The following is an 18,055-nucleotide window of genomic DNA, read 5'->3' as shown; positions in this document are numbered from 1 at the left end:
TTACTTGTTTTCCTGCTTGGGTTGGTTGGTTGGTTGGTTGGTTGGTTGGTTTCTTTCTTTCTTTCTCTTTCTTTCTTTCTTTCTTTCTGTCTTTCTTTTTTCTCTTTTTCTCTTTTTTTTCCTCTCTTTTTCCCTTTGTTTTTCTTTCCTTTTTTCTTTCTTTCTTTTTTCCTTTCTCTTCTTTCTTTCTTTTATTTCTTTCTTTTCTTTCTTGTATTCCTTTCTCTTTTTCCCTTTGTTTTTCTTTCCTTCTCTTTTTTCTCTTCTTCCTTTCTTTTTCTTTCTTTCTTTCTTTCTCTTTCTTTCTTTCTTTTTCTTTCTTTCTTTCTTTCTTTCTTTCTTTCTTTCTTTCTTTCTTTCTTTCTTTCTTTCTTTCTTTCTTTCTTTCTTTCTTTCTTTCTTTCTTTCTTTCTTTCTTTCTTTCTTTCTTTCTTTCTTTCTTTCTTTCTTTCTTTCTTTCTTTCTTTCTTTCTTTCTTTCTTTCTTTCTTCTTCCTTTCTTCCTTTCTTTCCTTTCTTCCTTTCTTCCTTTCTTCCTTTCTTCCTTTCTTCCTTTCTTCCTTTCTTCCTTCTTTTCTTTCCTTTCTTTCTTTCTTTCTTTCTTCTTTCTTCTTTCTTTCTTTCTTTCTTTTCTTTCTTCTTTCTTTCTTTCTTTCTTTCTTTCTTTCTTTCTTTCTTTCTTCTTTCTTTCTTTCTTTCTTCTTTCTTTCTTTCTTTCTTTCTTTCTTTCTTTCTTTCTTTTCTTTCTTTCTTTCTTTCTTCTTTCTTTCTTTCTTTCTTCTTTCTTTCTTTCTTTCTTTCTTTCTTTCTTTCTTTCTTTCTTTCTTTCTTTCTTTCTTTCTTTCTTTCTTTCTTTCTTTCTTCTTTCTTTCTTTCTTTCTTTCTCTTTCTGTCTGTCTTTCTGTCTTTCTTTCTTTCTCTTTCTGTCTGTCTTTCTGTCTTTTGTCTTTTTCTGTATTTCTTTCTTTCTTTCTGTCTGTCTTTCTTTCTGTCTTTCTTCTTTGCTGTTTTTTCCCCTATTCTCTTTGGCTTTGAGAGGAGCTTTCTGTGCTCAGAGGCACATTATCAGTTTATGCAGTGAGTCTGTCTCAGAATAATCCACGGCAGCTGGAAAGGTGATGATTTGCCTCCTTAATACTACACTGCCCTGTTTCCCTTTGGTGAGAAGAGGCTTCAGTGGTTAGAAATGCTCTGATACTGTTAAGCCACATGCCTGGGCACATGCAAGGTATGAAACTTGAAACTTGGCAGGATCTGCACTTTTAAGTCAACAGAACTTAAAGCAGCCCCAGTGCATCTCTCTGCCTGCTGTTCCTGTGCCTGAGTGATGGTGGAAAAGCAAAGGAAATTTATTTATGTGGACAAGAGAATTTAGTTCAAGTGCTGCCTTAGTCTAGGCCTTGTCCCAGCCATTAGCAAAAAAATCTTTTTCAATTTTCCCTCAAGTTTAGCAAGTAAAAGTGATGTCTGAGCTGGACCAGTTGAGGGATGCCACCAGGGTCCTGGTGTTTTGCTGGTTTTAATGTACCCGTGTGTGTATACTGGGAAATTGAGTAACATTTATATAAATATCTATTATAAAAATCTGTTGAGAAACCATTAGTAGCATTCAGCCAGGTGACTGAGGCAGAGGAGAGGCTTGTCCTCCACCACCCTGCATCCCACTGCAGACCAAAGCTGAAAAAAGAACCCTCTTGGCAGCTGAGTTTCTGGGTGATGTTTTGTGGAGTTCTTACATATTTCCATTTTAACCTGGGCACTCAAATAAAGGGTTTTGACATCAGCACCTGGAGCACTTGATTATTCCCAGCCCAAAACAAGGGCAGAAGAAGGAACTGTGGGGAGTGTGGCAAGTGTCTTATTTCCATCTCTGCTTGGCTGTAGCTTTTTTTTTCTCTCTCTCTCCTTGTACTTTACCATCTCTAACCCTGCCCTTCCTCTGCTCAGCCTCAGCTGCTCCTTTGCCTGCAGAGGACAAGTGATGCTCCAGGGAGTGGAGCAGGGTTTTGAGCAGGAATTTTCATGCCAGCTCAGGAGGAGGATGTGGGTATCAGCTGGAAGGCAGGAGGGCTCTGCAGAGGGACCTGGACAGACTGGAGAGTTGGGATGATCCCAAGGGGATGAGGTTCAACATTCCAAGTGCCGAGTCCTGCACTTTGGCCACAACAACCCCATGGGGAGCTCCAGGCTGGGCACAGAGTGGCAGAAAGGGACCTGGGAGTCTGGATTGCCAGGAAGCTGAAGAGGAGCCAGCAGTGTGCCCAGGTGGCCAAGAAGGCCAATGGCATCCTGGGCTGGCTCAGGAACAGCGTGGCCAGCAGGTCCAGGGAAGGGATTCTGCCCCTGTGCTCAGCTCTGGGGAGGCCACAGCTTGAGTTCTGTGTCCAGTTCTGGGCCCCTCAGCCCCTCAGGAAGGAGCTTGAGGTGCTGGAGCAGGTCCAGAGAAGAGCAAGGAGGCTGTGAAGGGATCCAGCAGAATTGCTGTGAGGAAGGGCTGAGGGAGCTGGGGGTGTTGAGGCTGGAGAAGAGGAGGCTCAGGGGAGACCTCATCACTCTCTGCAACTCCCTGAAAGGAGGTTGGAGCCAGGGGGGGTTGGGCTCTTTTCCCAGGCAACTCTCAGCAAGACAAGAGGGCAGGGTCTCAAGTTGTGCCAGGGGAGGTTTAGGTTGGAGCTGAGAAAGAATTTCTTTCTGGAGAGGGTGATCAGGCATTGGAATGGGCTGCCCAGGGAAGTAGTGGATTCTCCGTGTCTGGAGATCTTTCCAAAGAGCCTGGATGTGGCACTGAGTGCCATGGGCTGGGAACCACGGGGGGAGTGGATCAAGGGTTGGACTTGATGAGCTCTGAGGTCCCTTCCAACCCAGCCAGTTCTATGATTCTAGGATTAGGGATGGACAGACATGAGAGGGAATATTTTACATGTGGTGATTATGGAAGAGCTCCCAGTCCAACAGTGCCTGGAAATAAAGGAGGGAGTGATGGGCAGAACAGCAGCAGTGTCTTTCTTCCTGAAGGTGAACACTGGAATCTGACCCTCTGGAGGTTGGAGACCCCTGAGAGATTTTACATGCTTATAGAGCTACTGCTTTGCTAGAAGGATGCTCAGCTCCTGAGGTGCAGCCTGGCTTAAGCTTATAATTAATAAATAAATAAGTTTATATATAAATGAGTTTTATAAATATATATAAAAATATATAAATATATATGCTATATATATAGCAATAAGTATATTATATATATTTATATATATATAAATCTATATATGCTATATATATAGCAATAAGTATATTATATACACTTATAATATATAAATAAGTTATAAATTTATAAAATAAACTTTGTAAATAAACCACTCCAACCTTTATTTCACATCACTTGCAAAATGGCTGTGGGTGAGCTTGGCTTTTCCAGAACACCCTTTCCTTGGCCTCTGTTCACCTCCTATTTTGTTCCTCTCCCCAATGAACCCAAGTGCCCAGGAAATTCTCTGTGACACCTGATTTGGGGATTTGTTTTATATTTATTTATTTTTTTATTTATTTTTTTTGTTTCCTGGCTGATTCCCAGTGCCTGCTGTTCCCACAGACAGCCCTGGAAATGGGTGGGGTTGAGGTGAGGAGCAGCACCCAAGGTAGGAAGGTGAGGTTTGCCTGCTGGGATGGCAGCTCATCAAAGGGCTGGGGGAATCCATAAAAAGAGCAATAAAAGTGCTTCGAAAGTTTCAGGTTTACTCATTTTACTACTGCAGGAAAACACCCAAAGTGCACACAGACATCAACCACATGGGCTTGTGCTCTGGGGAGGGGGAAGATGCTCTTTGAAGAAGCAGATAAGGGGAAATCCCTTCAGATCCCTTCAGAACTCCCATAGGATCTGTGCTCCTATAAATGGGCTGTTTTCTGCTCACTCAGGTTTCTAGAGCTGGATTCTTCCCTCTCTCCAGAAAGGATGCAGTAGTTAGTTAATCAGCTTCTAAAAGGATGCAGTAGTTAATCAACTTCTAAAAGGATGCAATGGTTAATCAACTTCAAGGCTGCTCTGAGGAGGGTTAATTGTTAAGCACTCTCAGCAGCCCTCAGAAGTGGCAGAAAATGGGGTGAAAATGCTTTTTCCCAGCATAGGGCTGGGTGTGTTCAGCTCAGCAGCCTGCTGGGGCAGAGAGGGGTTCTGCATCCAGCTGAGCCCACCCAAACTCTGCTCCTTCTTTCAGAAATAGCCCTGGAAAAGGTGTTGGAATCAAGGAGATGCTTCATGGAGCCATGACTTTAGGATTCTGTGTGCCCTACAGATGTCAGGGAGCTGAGGGAGCTGCCAGGCTGCCTGCATTCTACCTGTGGGAAGGTGCCTGGAGGGGTGCAGAAGAGGGAAATACAGGTTTTTACACCAAGACTCTTGGAAGCACAGAGCTTTCTTCTGGTTTGCATCTTCACTAGAAATGCAGATGTTGGGTAAAGGAGTTGATAACTGAGACAAAGGCTGGAATGTGGATCCTCCTCCTCCTCTTCCTCCTCCTCCTCCCAGGTGATCCTCTGCTCTCTGGATGTGTCTGATGTCTTTCCCTCTGCTGGGTGAACCCCACAGTGGATGGATCAGCTGCTATTAGAACATTTTCTTGGGGAAAGATGGTCTGAATCCTAGCAAAACCCACCCCAGCTCTTCCAAGTGTGCTTCCAAGGTGGATGGAGTGGGGCAGAGCATCCCTGCCTCCCTCCCATCGTGTCCCCCCTTCTGGCTCCCCCCCACCAGGGAAGGAATCTGCTCTGAGTGCCACCTTGGAGCAAACCCCTCCAGAAGGGCTTGTGAATACAAGTGTTGAGACTTAAGCTGCAGGAGAAGAGTGGTGAGTGCTCAGGCCTGCCAGAACTGGGTGTGCCTGGAAGCAGAATTGCCCCTGATTAGAGAATGGAAAACTTTGAGGTGCCTGGGGAGTCCTGGTTAGAAGCTGAGAGGATGAAGATTGCAGTTTGTGTCTCTACCCTGATTTCTCTGATTTATTTTTTTTTCTTGACATCAATTCCTTCTGTAGATGTAAGCCTTTGAAAAAGCTGCTCTCTGAGCTCTGCAGGAGAAGCTCAGCATCGTTCCACATCACCAAAAGCAGCTCTGCTGTCTGCTGCACCATCACAGAAATAATTTCTGGTGGTGGATTGATGTGTATGGGTGCCCTGTAGCTCGTGGCTGGTATCAGTTCTAACTCTGGAATGGTGGTTTGGTTTGGTTTGGTTTGGGTTGGGTTTGGTTTGGTTTGGTTTGGTTTGGGTTGGTTTGGGTTGGTTTGGTTTTTTTTCCAGCCTCTGTCAGAGATGTGAAATGGAAGGACAAGCAGGTTGGATGCATTTTCACATCCAGAGTGCTGGGAAGTCACCCAAGACAGACTGACCCTTCAGAACAGTGACCAGGGGTTTAGAAAGCTGCAATTTTTATCTTCCATTTTTCTATGAGAAGCCAGAAGCTATGAATATGTCTGATAGAACCCAGTACCCAGTCGTGCAGCAGACACAGGGGAAGTGCACTGTGCCTGCAGCTATAATCGTGTGCTAAATACCAGGGTTATTAATCTTTCCTCACCTCAGAAGCTTCTAGTCCATGTTTTAATGTGTTTTTGTAGGAGATTTAATTGCTCAGGCTTGCAACAACTCCAAATTTTAGATCCTGTTTCCCACTGCCACTCGAGTCTTGAGAAATGGCTCCTGTGGCAAGGTGTGGGTTTCCTTATGTGACATTTTTCTGTGGCACACAGGGGGCACTTGTGGCTGCTGGGAGGGTTAATTTGAAAGGAGAGAGGTTGCAAAGAGCACCTACACACCTCCCAGAGCCTCCTGCTTGGTTCTACCAAATGTCAGAGCCTCCCCATTGAAATGTTCCCTGGGCTTGGGGTTGTTTCTCCATAGGGCTGGGTGGGAGATGCTGTTTGGGAAGTTTTCTTCCTTCCATCACAAGGAGCATTGGTCTATAAGAAGAAATGACTGATTTCTGTCAGATCAGTGTCATTCACACCTCGAGTACTGTGTCCAGTTCTGGGCCCCCCAGTTCAGGAAGGATATCGAGGTCCTGGAGCAGGGCAACCAAAGGAGGGCAACCAGGCTGGTGAAGGGACTCGAGCACAGACCCTATGAGGAGAGGCTGAGAGAGCTGGGGGTGTTCAGCCTGGAGAAGAGGAGGCTCAGGGGAGACCTCATCACTCTCTCCAACTCCCTGAAAGGAGGTTGGAGCCAGGGGGGGGTTGGGCTCTTTTCCCAGGCAACTCTCAGCAAGACAAGAGGGCAGGGTCTCAAGTTGTGCCAGGGGAGGTTTAGGTTGGAGCTGAGAAAGAATTTCTTTCTGGAGAGGGTGATCAGGCATTGGAATGGGCTGCCCAGGGAAGTAGTGGATTCTCCGTGTCTGGAGATCTTTCCAAAGAGCCTGGATGTGGCACTGAGTGCCATGGGCTGGGAACCACGGGGGGAGTGGATCAAGGGTTGGACTTGATGAGCTCTGAGCTCCCTTCCAACCCAGTCCATTCTATGATTCTGTGATTTCTGCACAGCAGTCACAGAATGTCAGGGTTTGCTGGGGACCTCTGGAGATCATCCAGCCCAAACCCCCTGCCAGAGCAGGACCAAAATCTCTGCTAGCAGCAGCTCCCCAAGCAACCCACCAGGGATGCCCTGGGAGGTGGCACAGCTCTATGCTTTCAGCCCAAAAAAGATTTTTCAGCCCAAAAGATTTATTTTTGGGGGTGTAAAATACATGAGGATCAGCTCTCTGCAGGGAAATCTCTGCTATAGCTCCTCTGTCAGACTGGGGGATAGATCCAGCTCATCTCTCTTTGGCTCCAGCCAAGCCAAGCATCTCATTAGAGGCAGAAATCTGCTGAAGCTGGTGGGGAAGCTGGGCTTTGGTGCTCTGGGATCTCAGTGAGAGGTTGACTAAAGAACACACCTAAAGATGTCTTCTTCAGCTGAAATGATGTCTTTGTTAACTGGGATCTGCACATCAGCACCAGCCCTGAAGGTAGGAAGATATTTTAGAGGTGAGTGAAGCCCAAGATTCAGACTAGGGCAGTGGTTTTACAAAAATAAACAACAGCCAGGAGTGATGCTGAGAAGGGAATTCCAGAGTTCTGGGTTCCTGCACTTGACTTGAATCATGTCAGCACCATATTTGCTATCTTAAGGAAATTGCCCCAATAAAACACCTGAATGTTTATCTTACCATGATGAAGAAAAGGTATTTCTTACAATAAAATATGATTAGACCTGTGGAAATAAAAATAGTTTCTAAATTAGCTTCAGATGAAGGCAAAATGTACCTTTTATTGCTTGGTTTTGGCTTTCCCACTGCATAAGCTGAAAGCAATGCTTATTTGTAAGGGTTTTTAAAAAATTTCAAAGGTTAGAAGACTTTTTAAAAGGCTTTGACATTCAATCTGTCATCGTTGTCTTCTCAAGAATGCATGCAATGCTTAGATAAAAAGGCAGAAGGAGAGGTTTTTGTTGAATGACATTGATCTTCTTTGGGGTTTGTGTTTGGCTTTCTGCTCATTAAGCTCCTGACATGGAAACAGACTTGAAAAGGCTGAAAACTATGACATGAGATGTGGCTTTTAGGTAGGTCAGCAGGTCTAGTCATAGAACAGCCACTGAATTTGATTCTTGTTGTGGTTTTTTTGTTTGTTTTTCAACACCCAGCAACCCTTTGGAAGACTTATACAATGGACTGACTGCTTGCAAGCTTTCATCTTCATTTTTGAATATCAGTTTAAAGGTTCTTCTGGCCTATCCCAACAAGATGTTTTGGGGCTCAGTGCTTACTGCTAGAAAAGACACAAGAGGAAAATGTTTCTCAGTGAGGAAAATCAGTCCCTGGAATCATCTCCCCAGGGAATTGGTGGAGTCCCCAACCTTGGACACTTCAGGGCTCAGCTGGGCAGGGTGCTGGGGCATCTTCTCCAGCCCATGCTTCTGCCAAAAAGGTTGGATCAGATCATCCTTGTGATCCCTTCCTATAAGGAGTTCTGTGATTCTGTGAAAAAAAAAAAGTGCTTGGGTGAGGAATGGATGGAAAAATAGAATAGTGAGCTCCAGGAACAGGGAAGCAGCACACTATTGATGCTTTTAGAGCTCTGGAGAAAAACTTGGATGGAGGAAAAGTCCAAGGGTGTGATCAGGAAGGGGAGCAGGGGTGAAGCCTTTTGCTAGAGATGTGTCTGCAGAGCTGAGCCTGTTGCTTCTTCAAATCTATGTGTCTGGGACATTAGGAATTCTTCTGTCCTCTGGGAAATCAGATGGAACTTGTGCTTTTGCTGATGGATTGCACTCTGCATCCATCCTCACACTCCTCTGTTGCAACTAATCTTTTCCAAGCTATAAAATTCAATAGCTGAAAACCCCTTGGTGTGTTGTCTGCTCTGTTTTGGTCATAAACCCAAAGCATGGCACCAAACCCCATCCATTAACTGCCCCAACCAGAGCAACCCTGCTCTGGTTTTCTTTCTTTTAGGTTGCTGTTAATCTCAGCATTTTTTACATAGGTTGTGCTTTCATCACTGAAAAAAATCCAAGCAACCATTTATTCCTTTTGCTGGGTAACTGAGTGCAGTGCTGCTGGGGGAAGAAAGCTGCTTTATTTAATTTTTTATTTTCCTTTCCCCTTCAGTTTTCTGCTTAAAACCTGGTTCCAGGTTCCCAAAACAAAGCAGTCTGTCCCCAGGGATTAGTTGTCCTGCAAAGACTTTGCAGATTCTTTATTCTGTAGTTGCCACTCTCTGGAAGTGTCAGGAATTGATATAAACCACGTGCTGGGTTCTTGTCTTTGTATTCAGAGAAATGGAGAAGTTGTTTATGGTAATGTAGAGGTTTTTTTTATTTTCTTTCTCCAGGCCTGGGCAATTGTTTGCCTGAAGTGAGCATTAGATACCCTCTTCTTTGCATAAAACAAGTGTGAGATCTCTTGCCTTGCACAAAAGGAAACTGTTCTTGAAGTCTCAGTGTTTTCTCCTTGTTTCTAAATAAGAAAAGAAAAAAAGGAAGCACTTGTTTAAAATAATAACCAATTTAAAAGTGTGCTTCAAGTGAAATGGGGTTTATGTTACTGGGAGATGATCCTTCTGCTTGATGTGTTTTAAATGCAAAGTCCAGGACCTACAGGTGTTGAATATCCAATAGTTCTGCTTGGCTTTGCTCCATTAAATTAATCACCCTCCTTTCTCCCAGCTTGCTGGGAAAATTGCAAATGCCTTGGTTTGTGTCTCCTTGGCAGTGAGGAGTTGAGCAGGACCTGGATCCTTAGTGGACTTCCAGACTGAGTCCCCTTGATGGGAATTAAACTCTGCCAAGAACTCAGCAGATGCTGTGTCAGGAGCCCCCTTCTAGGGATGCTTCAGGAAAACCCATCAGAAAATATTGACCTGCATTCCATGGGTGTCCTTTTAAATCAGAAAAGGTTATCCTATTGTAATCACTTTTAAATGGTTTTATCTGTTCTCTTGGAGGACACTTGTCAAATGGGATTTTTTTCTGTTTTAAGTGTTTGTGTGTGGCAGGTATTGATTTTTTTTACCCCATTACTGCTGCATTTCCCAGGTGTGCTGTGGCTCAGGGATTCTTGCAGTGTGCCAGCTCCTACTGAATGACCACTGAGCAAAGAAAATTAATCTCTGATGATAAAAAAGCCCCACTGGTCTCATCACCTGGCTTTAGACCCTCTGGATAAAGCCTTGGGACGGGCAGCAGCTTCCATCTATTTGTTGCATCCTTCATGCCACCACAGGATGGTTTGGGATGGAAAGACCATGGAGTTCCAAATGTGAACGTGATGTTAAGCAAATGTCATAGAATCATAGAATCATGGAACTGGAATGGGTTGGAAGGGACCTCAGAGCTCATCAAGTCCAACCCTTGATCCACTCCCCCCGTGGTTCCCAGCCCATGGCACTCAGTGCCACATCCAGGCTCTTTGGAAAGATCTCCAGACACGGAGAATCCACTACTTCCCTGGGCAGCCCATTCCAATGCCTGATCACCCTCTCCAGAAAGAAATTCTTTCTCATCTCCAACCTAAACCTCCCCTGGCACAACTTGAGACCCTGCCCTCTTGTCTTGCTGAGAGTTGCCTGGGAAAAGAGCCCAACCCCCCCTGGCTCCAACCTCCTTTCAGGGAGTTGGAGAGAGTGATGAGGTCTCCCCTGAGCCTCCTCTTCTCCAGCCTCAACACCCCCAGCTCCCTCAGCCCTTCCTCACAGCAATTCTGCTGGATCCCTTCACAGCCTCCTTGCTCTTCTCTGGACCTGCTCCAGCACCTCAAACTCCTTCCTGAGCTGAGGGGCCCAGAACTGGACACAGGACTCAAGCTGTGGCCTCCCCAGGGCTGAGCACAGGGGCAGAATCCCTTCCCTGGACCTGCTGGCCACGCTGTTCCTGAGCCAGCCCAGGATGCCATTGGCCTTCTTGGCCACCTGGGCACACTGCTGGCTCATGTTCAGCTTCCTGAGGTGCAGTCCAGCCAGATGTGAACCCCCCATTTTTCATCCAGATGTGAACACCCCATTTTTCAGGGCAGGCTGCCTTGCCTTTCGTCCTGACTTGTTCTCTCCAGCTCTGCTTTCAATCCCTCCTTTAGTTCCCTCACCACTTTTTTTCCTTCCCAGTCTTACAAGTTGTTGATGGCTTATATCATCTCCCTGATTTTAAGGGAGATTCACCTTCCTTTCGTCTAAAACTGTGCTTAATGGTATTTCTATTGTTTCTTCCACTTTCTCTGGGCTCTGTAGTTATGGAAAAGGGCTGACGTCCTCAAAAAGGAATCTCAGCTGTGGTCCTGTGCCCAGATGTTAATCTGGTCCATGGGAAACACTTTCAGGTCTCTTGTTGGCTTGCTTGTTTCCCACTTCAGGGATTTTTGCAATAGAAAAAGCTTGGTGTGTTCTTGGGTATTTGAAGCTCTTTCAGCTAATTGTGAAAATCCTGTTCCTAACTTTATCTGTGCTTAAAATCACCTTTTGGTGGAGACTTGCAGCTTTCTTTGTTGGAGGAATACTTCTTCCACACTCCTTGCTGGCTGACACAGAAAAATTAGGCTTAAAAAGCTGTTTTTAATGCAAGAATAAGAAAAGCAGTGACCAGAAGGACTTAATCTTACCTTCTGTCTATGCTTTTAGATTGTCATGTCCTGTTCTTTAGAATTCCTTTCTCTGAAGCTAAATCCTGGCCCTGCAGTGGGAATTTTTGCTTTTACTTTTACCAAGATCCCCACGGATCCAGGTGCTTGGCAGGGAACCATCCATCCCCTCCCTCTCAGGTACAACCCAGGTTGCTGGGAGCACCAAGAGGGCAAAGTGTAGCAGCTTGGCTGTGCTAATTAGGAGACTTAACCTTCAGCCTCAATAAGGTGATTTAATTATTACCTTTTTTTTTGCTTTTTTTAGTTTATGTGTAATTTTTTCTAAGTGTTTTGTTTGGTTTTGGTTTTTTTTTTTTCCCAAATGGTGCAGTCAAGAGTACTCAGGGTGAGGTGGTTACTCACAGGCATTGGAGCATGAGTGAGCAAGTGCCTCTTCAGTCAAATTAAGCCCACTTCAGAACAGTTTGTGATGCAAGAGGAAACATTTTGAGTGATATTTCCCCTTATATACACAGAGGGAACCAGACACTCCAAAACATGTGCCCACTCCCTCTGTCCATGTCATCTTTAGAGCCCCAGGAGCCAAGGCAAACTTCAGGAATGGTTTTAAACACTTTTGCTACACTCTTCTAGGAGTACTTGATTTTTTTTTTTTGAATGTCCTTCACGGGCAAACCTGTTTTGTTGGGTTTATTTATTTATTTTAAATGGTCCCTCTAGCCAGCCTCTCTCTATAAAAATGATGAGAAGGTTCCTGGGCTCAGTGGCTGAAGAAACAAAATAGAAAAGAACCAAGTGGACTGTTTAGATGTTAATGCAGCAGAAGAAAGGAGGGGAACACTGCTGGAGAACATAATCCATCCTTCACATTAGTCACTGAGACCAGGAAATAAATGTTGCTGCTTTTCTGCACATTTATTACAAATCCATGGCCCATCCAGCAGCTGGGAATGACTCAGGAAATCTTGCTGCAATCCCTAGGCTTGCAGCCTAAGCCCAGTTGAGCTCTGATTTATTTCCTCCATTTTATGCTTTGTCTTCCCATCTTTTTGTCTCCAGGCTGACCTGGGCTAAGCCACCCCAGAGCATTGGATGTGCCAAACAGATCCCTGGGTGTGATGGCTTTGGGGGATGATGCCCAAGGAGGGCACCAGGCTCCTGTAGATTATTCAGTCAGCTCCTTACCCCAGGTTTGATTATTGGTTTGTTCATTTATCACCCCAGGGTTCTCTACATGGTGCCTTCTGCTGAAGATGGGAGCTGGGAGCCCAGGACCCACATGGCTTTAGCTCTGCAGCCAGAAGATCTTTGCATCCCTTTTCCTGGGGTGCATTTCATTGTGCACCAAACTTGGGTGCACGATGGTGAGGGCACAACTGCTCCAGTGTTTTCTGACTCCCAAACAAGAGATGAAGGCAGCTGGGTAGAAGGTTAAACATTAAAATCCTGGCTGGGTGTGATGCAGGGACCTGATGATGGGGTTTGGGGGTGGGCTGTTGGTCCTTGTAATGGATGGTCCAGGATCTTCCTGAGTCACTTTCTACTGAGTTGTCACTTCTTCTCTCTGTTTATTTTGTGTCTTTGCACATTGGTTGTTTTTCCAGATCTTGGAGTGACTGAGTTGTTGTTAACCAGCAGGGACAGGACAAGGGGTAATGGTTTTAAACTAAAGGAGGGGAGATGAGGTGTTAGGAGGAAATTCTTAAGGACATGGTTTAGTAATTAGATTATGGTGTTGGTCAGAGGTTGGACTGGGTGAGCTTGGAGGTCTCTTCAACCCAAACATTCTGGGATTCTGTGTTGACACACTGGAGCAGGTTGCCTGGGAGGCATTTGATGCCCAGGTTGGATGAGACCTTGTGCAACCTGGGCTGGTGGGAGATGTCCCTGATGTCCCTGCCCATGCAGGGGGGTTGGATCCTGATGATCTTGCAGGTTCCTTCCAGCCAAACCATTCTCTGATTCTCTGATCCAATCAAGCTGGCATCTCATCTCTCCCCTGTGCCCTTTGCTTGTTTCTGCCTTTTTCTCTTGGCTGAATATCCTGTGCACTCCCTTGCCTGGGGACTAATGACAGTAACAGGAACATCACCTCCAGCATCATCAGGTCAGAATCACAAGCCTCACAGAACTGTTTGCCTGGGCTTGGTCACCATAAATCTGTGGCCAGGACCCCCTGGGCTTTTTGTGCAGTGCAATCTGCAATCAGCAGTGTCTGGCATTCCTGTCACCTGGGTGTCTGACTCCAGGCATACCTGCTGACTATTTATTGATCTATTACCAAAGCACGTGAGGAATGCAACCCAGGAACCAGCCCAGAGCCCAGAGTTGATTTAAAGACAGACAGCTTGGAGGGGGTGAAGTTCCCAGGGAACTTTCCTGGCAGCAGAAAGCAGCCACCAGGTTGTCTGTTTGCAGAGGCATTTATCCAGCTGCAACCTGGAGCCAGCCAGGAGGAAGAAGGTGACTGAAAAGCAATCATCTTTGCTGGCTTGGCTTTTACCTGCAGCAATTGCTTGGTTTGAGTCGTGGGGTGGCCATGTGTGCCTTCTGGGGGGCAAGTCAGAGGTGGGATGAGGAGCTGGGGACTGGCAGGTGGCTGCTGCTTGGTCTGGTTTAATGATGCTGAACAGGCAGTGAGAGGATCAGCTTTAAACTGGGAGAGGGGAACTTGGGGTCAGACATTAGGAAGAAATCCTTTGGGGTGAGGGTGCTGAGCCCAGATTCCCAGAGGAGCTGTGGCTGCCCCATCCCTGGCAGTGTTGAAGGTTGGATGGGGCTTGGAGCATCCTGGGCTGTGGGAGGAGTCCCTGACCATGGGTTGGATGATCTTGGATCCCTTTCCAACTCCAACCAACCTGTGGGCCATCCTGTGATTCCACACCTAACTGGCCAGCTCTGGGGGTGGTACCAACATCATGGAGATGTTGGCTTCCCAACATCCCTCCTCAACCTCCCAGCTCCTCTCCTGGCCCTGGCATGTGTCTGACCTTGGAGTGAGGCACCTCAAGGTGCAGAATGCCTCAATGAGTAGTATTATATTCTGCAAGTGTGGGTAGTGCTCAATAATTCTTCATCCAGATAATTCATGATGCTAATCTTGAGGGATCTGTGTGCAGGTTGGTTCTGACATCTCCTGTGAGAAAGATTGATTTGCCTTCCCCTGCACTGGACAAATTGCTTTAAGATCTTTGTGTAAGAACAGGGAATAAAACTTTGGAAATTATTTCCTCTCTTCTGTGCTGCTTTTCTATTGTGTTTTGTTAGGGCAGGCAAACCCAGAGCCATTTGGCATTTATAAAAGATTTTAAAGATTTTAAAAGCCAACCCAATCAAACAACAGAAGAGAACAGTGTGAATGTATTTGCAGGTTGGTTGTTTAGCAGGAGACAGGATCCAAGGAGTTTATGCTGGAGACAGGGAAAAGACAAACCCTGTGAGCAACATAAAGGGAGGAAGAGTCAGAGTGCAGAGGGTGCACAGCCCTGTGCTGGGTTCTCAGCAGCTGTGTGGTGATCCTGAGAGCTAAATCTTGGGAATTCTGTTCACATTTTGATGGGCAAAACCCCACAGGTAAAGGAGAGAGCTCTGCCAACAGGCAGACTTCTGTAAATCAAGGGATTATAAAGCAGAAAGCATTTGGATGCTGAGTTTTATATTGTCTGTCAAGCCTGAGGAAGCAGAGACTGATGAGGTGCTGCAGGTTTTGTGCTTCTAGCCCAGATGAAGTTTTAAGGTGTCTTTTGGAATGGAAGGAATGTAGGAAATGTTTCTAAAAAGAAACCTCTAAGAAACCCTCACAACATCTGGTGTTCAGCAGCAGCTGCTAGCAGGAATTTCTGGCTGGTGAAACTATTGAGTTGTTGGAGGAATGAGATCCAGACTGGCTCAATAAACTGTGAATACTGATTTTTTTTTTTTCTTCTTTTGTTTTGTTTGGTTTTTTTCCCTTGGTCTTATATAATATTTTGATAGTATAATGATTTTTTTTTTTTCCAAAGGGAAGGATTTTTGCCTTAAAATATGGCATGTATGTATTCTGTCAACCTAGGGGAGTGGTGGAGTCACCATCCCTGGGATGGGATCCATAGTGTCTCAATAAACTGTGATACTGATTTTTTTTCTTTTTTTCTTTTTTTCTTTTTTTTTTCTTTTTTTTCTTTTCTTTTTTCTTTTTTCTTTTTTTTTTTTTTTTTGTGGGCTTATATAATATTTTGATAGCATAATGTTTTTTTTTTTCAAAGGAAAAGATTCTTCAGGACGTGGTTTCATGGGGTTGGGTTGGCAGTTGGATTTGATGATCCCAGAGCTCTTTTCCAACCTTAATGATTCTGTGCTTGATTCTAAGTAGAGAAAGGCCAGGCCAGGCTGCCTGCTGGGTTTGTGCACTGCAGTGCTTGCTGCTGTAACCCCAAATAATGATTGCTGTGCTTGGTGCCTCATTGCCTGCCATCCCTGGCCTGCTTTCCAGCTTTTAGTGGGGTTGCACATCATTGCTGTCTGTGTTGAAGTCATCAAGATAACAGAAGATAATGTGTAAATCAGTGCCTGCACTCAGTAATGCTCTGCAAGCAATAAAGGATGGAGAAACCTTGGGAGCTTCTTCAGCCTCTGTGGGTGCCATGGAATTATTCCAGATATTTTTGCCATCCCTTATCAGCTCAGTTGATGTGTTGGGTGATGCTGGGAACGTGACAAGTGCTGAAAGGAGGATGAAGAAGCAGAGTAAATAGTTTCCAAGGCTTTGTGATCTTTCCCTGATCCCAGTTGTGGATGGGGCAGAACTTGGATTGTCACACTTTCTATTTGTGACTCAGAAGTGCCCAGACACTCCCTAGGAGGTTCCTGTGTCTTCACTCCAGTAGCACGCACTCCCAAGTCAGAAAAATGTTATGATCAAGGTTTCTCTTGGGTTTCTTTACAGTTGATCACATCCAGTGGCAGTCTCTGTGAAATTTAGTGAAATTTAGAGCAGTTCTTGGTGTGGAAGCAGCAGCTGAGGTTTCAAGGATGAGTTGCTTGTGGTTTGTTTTTTAGTAAATACAGCTTTGCACAGCACCTTCAGCTCTTCCCTTGTTCACTGATCTTTTCTTGCATGTTAGATTTATCAGTATTTTTTCTTATTTTATCTCTTTTTCTTTCTTTCTTTTAAAGCACTTGACACAGGGAATTACAGAATCAGGTTTCTTTGCAGCTGACCTCAAGGCAGAGGAAGGCAATGGGTGACACAGAAGCCTGAAAAATGGAGACACCTGAGTGTGGGAGGGAGCAAGAAGGATTTGGGGAGAGATGAATGATGCCAGGCAGCTGGGGGTCAGAGTCAGCTGAGAAAGGGGAGAGTGTCTGGACATTGAGCACAGCCCCAAAATGATTTCTGGGTCCTTGCCCAGCTGTGTCCATCCAAGCTGCTGGCTCTGTAAGGACCAGTCCCTTGTCCTCCCCACCTGTATTACCCCTTCACAGCCACTCACAGGAGAATCATTCCAAGTGTTTTGTGTTCCAAGCAGCTTTCTGAGCCCTGGAGGTATGCATGATACAAAGCAGGAGAACTTTCACGTGGATGGGATTCTTCAGCTATATTTATAATTAAGTTAGGATTATTCTCTTTTTTTTTTTTTTTTTCTCACTCCACCCCTGTTTTCTCCACCCTGCCCTTCCAAAGCTTTGAAGAGAGGCCAGCCATCTGGCATGTCTGTCATAGTTCTCCCTGTTCTGGAGTGCTTCCAGTGCTGGAGATCTCTGGCAGGTTACAGGATTTTATCAGATAGGCACCACGAGCTGATCACACCAGCAGCATTGCTGCATCCCTGCTCTTCTCTGCCACCAGAACAAAAAGTTTCCAGACAGGAAGATGGAACCAAAATACTGATAGGATGAAGTCCTCATGGTATTTATTTTTTTTTCTCTCCATTTAAACTGTGGGCAAAATAATCCTTTTTTTTTCCTGTTATGCATCATGTGTCAGTGCAGGTTGGTTTACATTCTGTCATAACATGAAACTGTGTATTGGGTTTTTAATTAGTCTGATGTTTGTTTGTTGGACTGGGGGCTCCTACAAACTTGCTTTCCTTTGAGAATGTTAAGTTGAATATTGAATTAATCTCTGTGAGAATACAGCATTTATGGCTGTCAGCAATTACCTCCCAGCCTGTGGTGGTTTAGTGTGAGGTTAAAGGTGTTTAAAATATCCAGTTATGCTTTTCATGCAGGGGAAAAGTAATAATATGGTCATCTTTCCTTCTTGATACACTCCTAAAAGCTCAGTCAAAATGATTTTAATTTTTTTTAAAAGGTTCTTCAATCTGATTATGAATAACTCAAGATAATCACTCATGCTCTTCTGTCCTTGGAATCCATCCTGGTGAGGGTTGTGTGCCAGTTCATTAATTTTCTTGTCCCTAGTTATTGATTCTTCAGGTTCCCTTTGAGTAAGCTGTTCTTGGTTCAGCTAAACCAGTCCTTTAGCTGCCTTATCTCTTGTCTTTGGCTGCCTGAGTCTCTTATGTACAAGGTAATTTATTTTTTTTCCTATGAATGGGTTGTAACGAGGGCCCATGCTCCTGCATAAACCCCTCCTGCATCAGCTGCCTGAGCAAACTTCTGACCCTGGGGTTTGGCTAACAGGAGCAACCATCAGCAGATGGAGAACTTTATCTTCCCCCAGCACTTTATAGTGTTTACCTGGCATCAGATAAGAGCTGGAGGAATTCTGCCCCTTTTATGGCATCACTTCCCAGTGTTCAGCGTGGAACTGGTTTGGGAGAATAAAAAAAAAAACTTAGATTGCTGCATAAGGCAAAGGATGAGTTGGTTTTTTTATTTTTCCTCTCAGATTCTCCCAGATTTCTCCCAGATTCTAATTTACCTGTGTGGGAACTAGAAACTTTTATTTCTGCTTCTTGGCTAATGCAAAATAAATGTTAGGTTTTTACCTAAAAATTCTTTGACTCTGCTT

The sequence above is a fragment of the Calypte anna genome, chromosome 7 (genome assembly GCF_003957555.1).
Source record: "Calypte anna isolate BGI_N300 chromosome 7, bCalAnn1_v1.p, whole genome shotgun sequence".
NCBI lineage: Eukaryota > Metazoa > Chordata > Aves > Apodiformes > Trochilidae > Calypte > Calypte anna.
Note: the sequence above shows the minus strand (reverse complement) of the source record.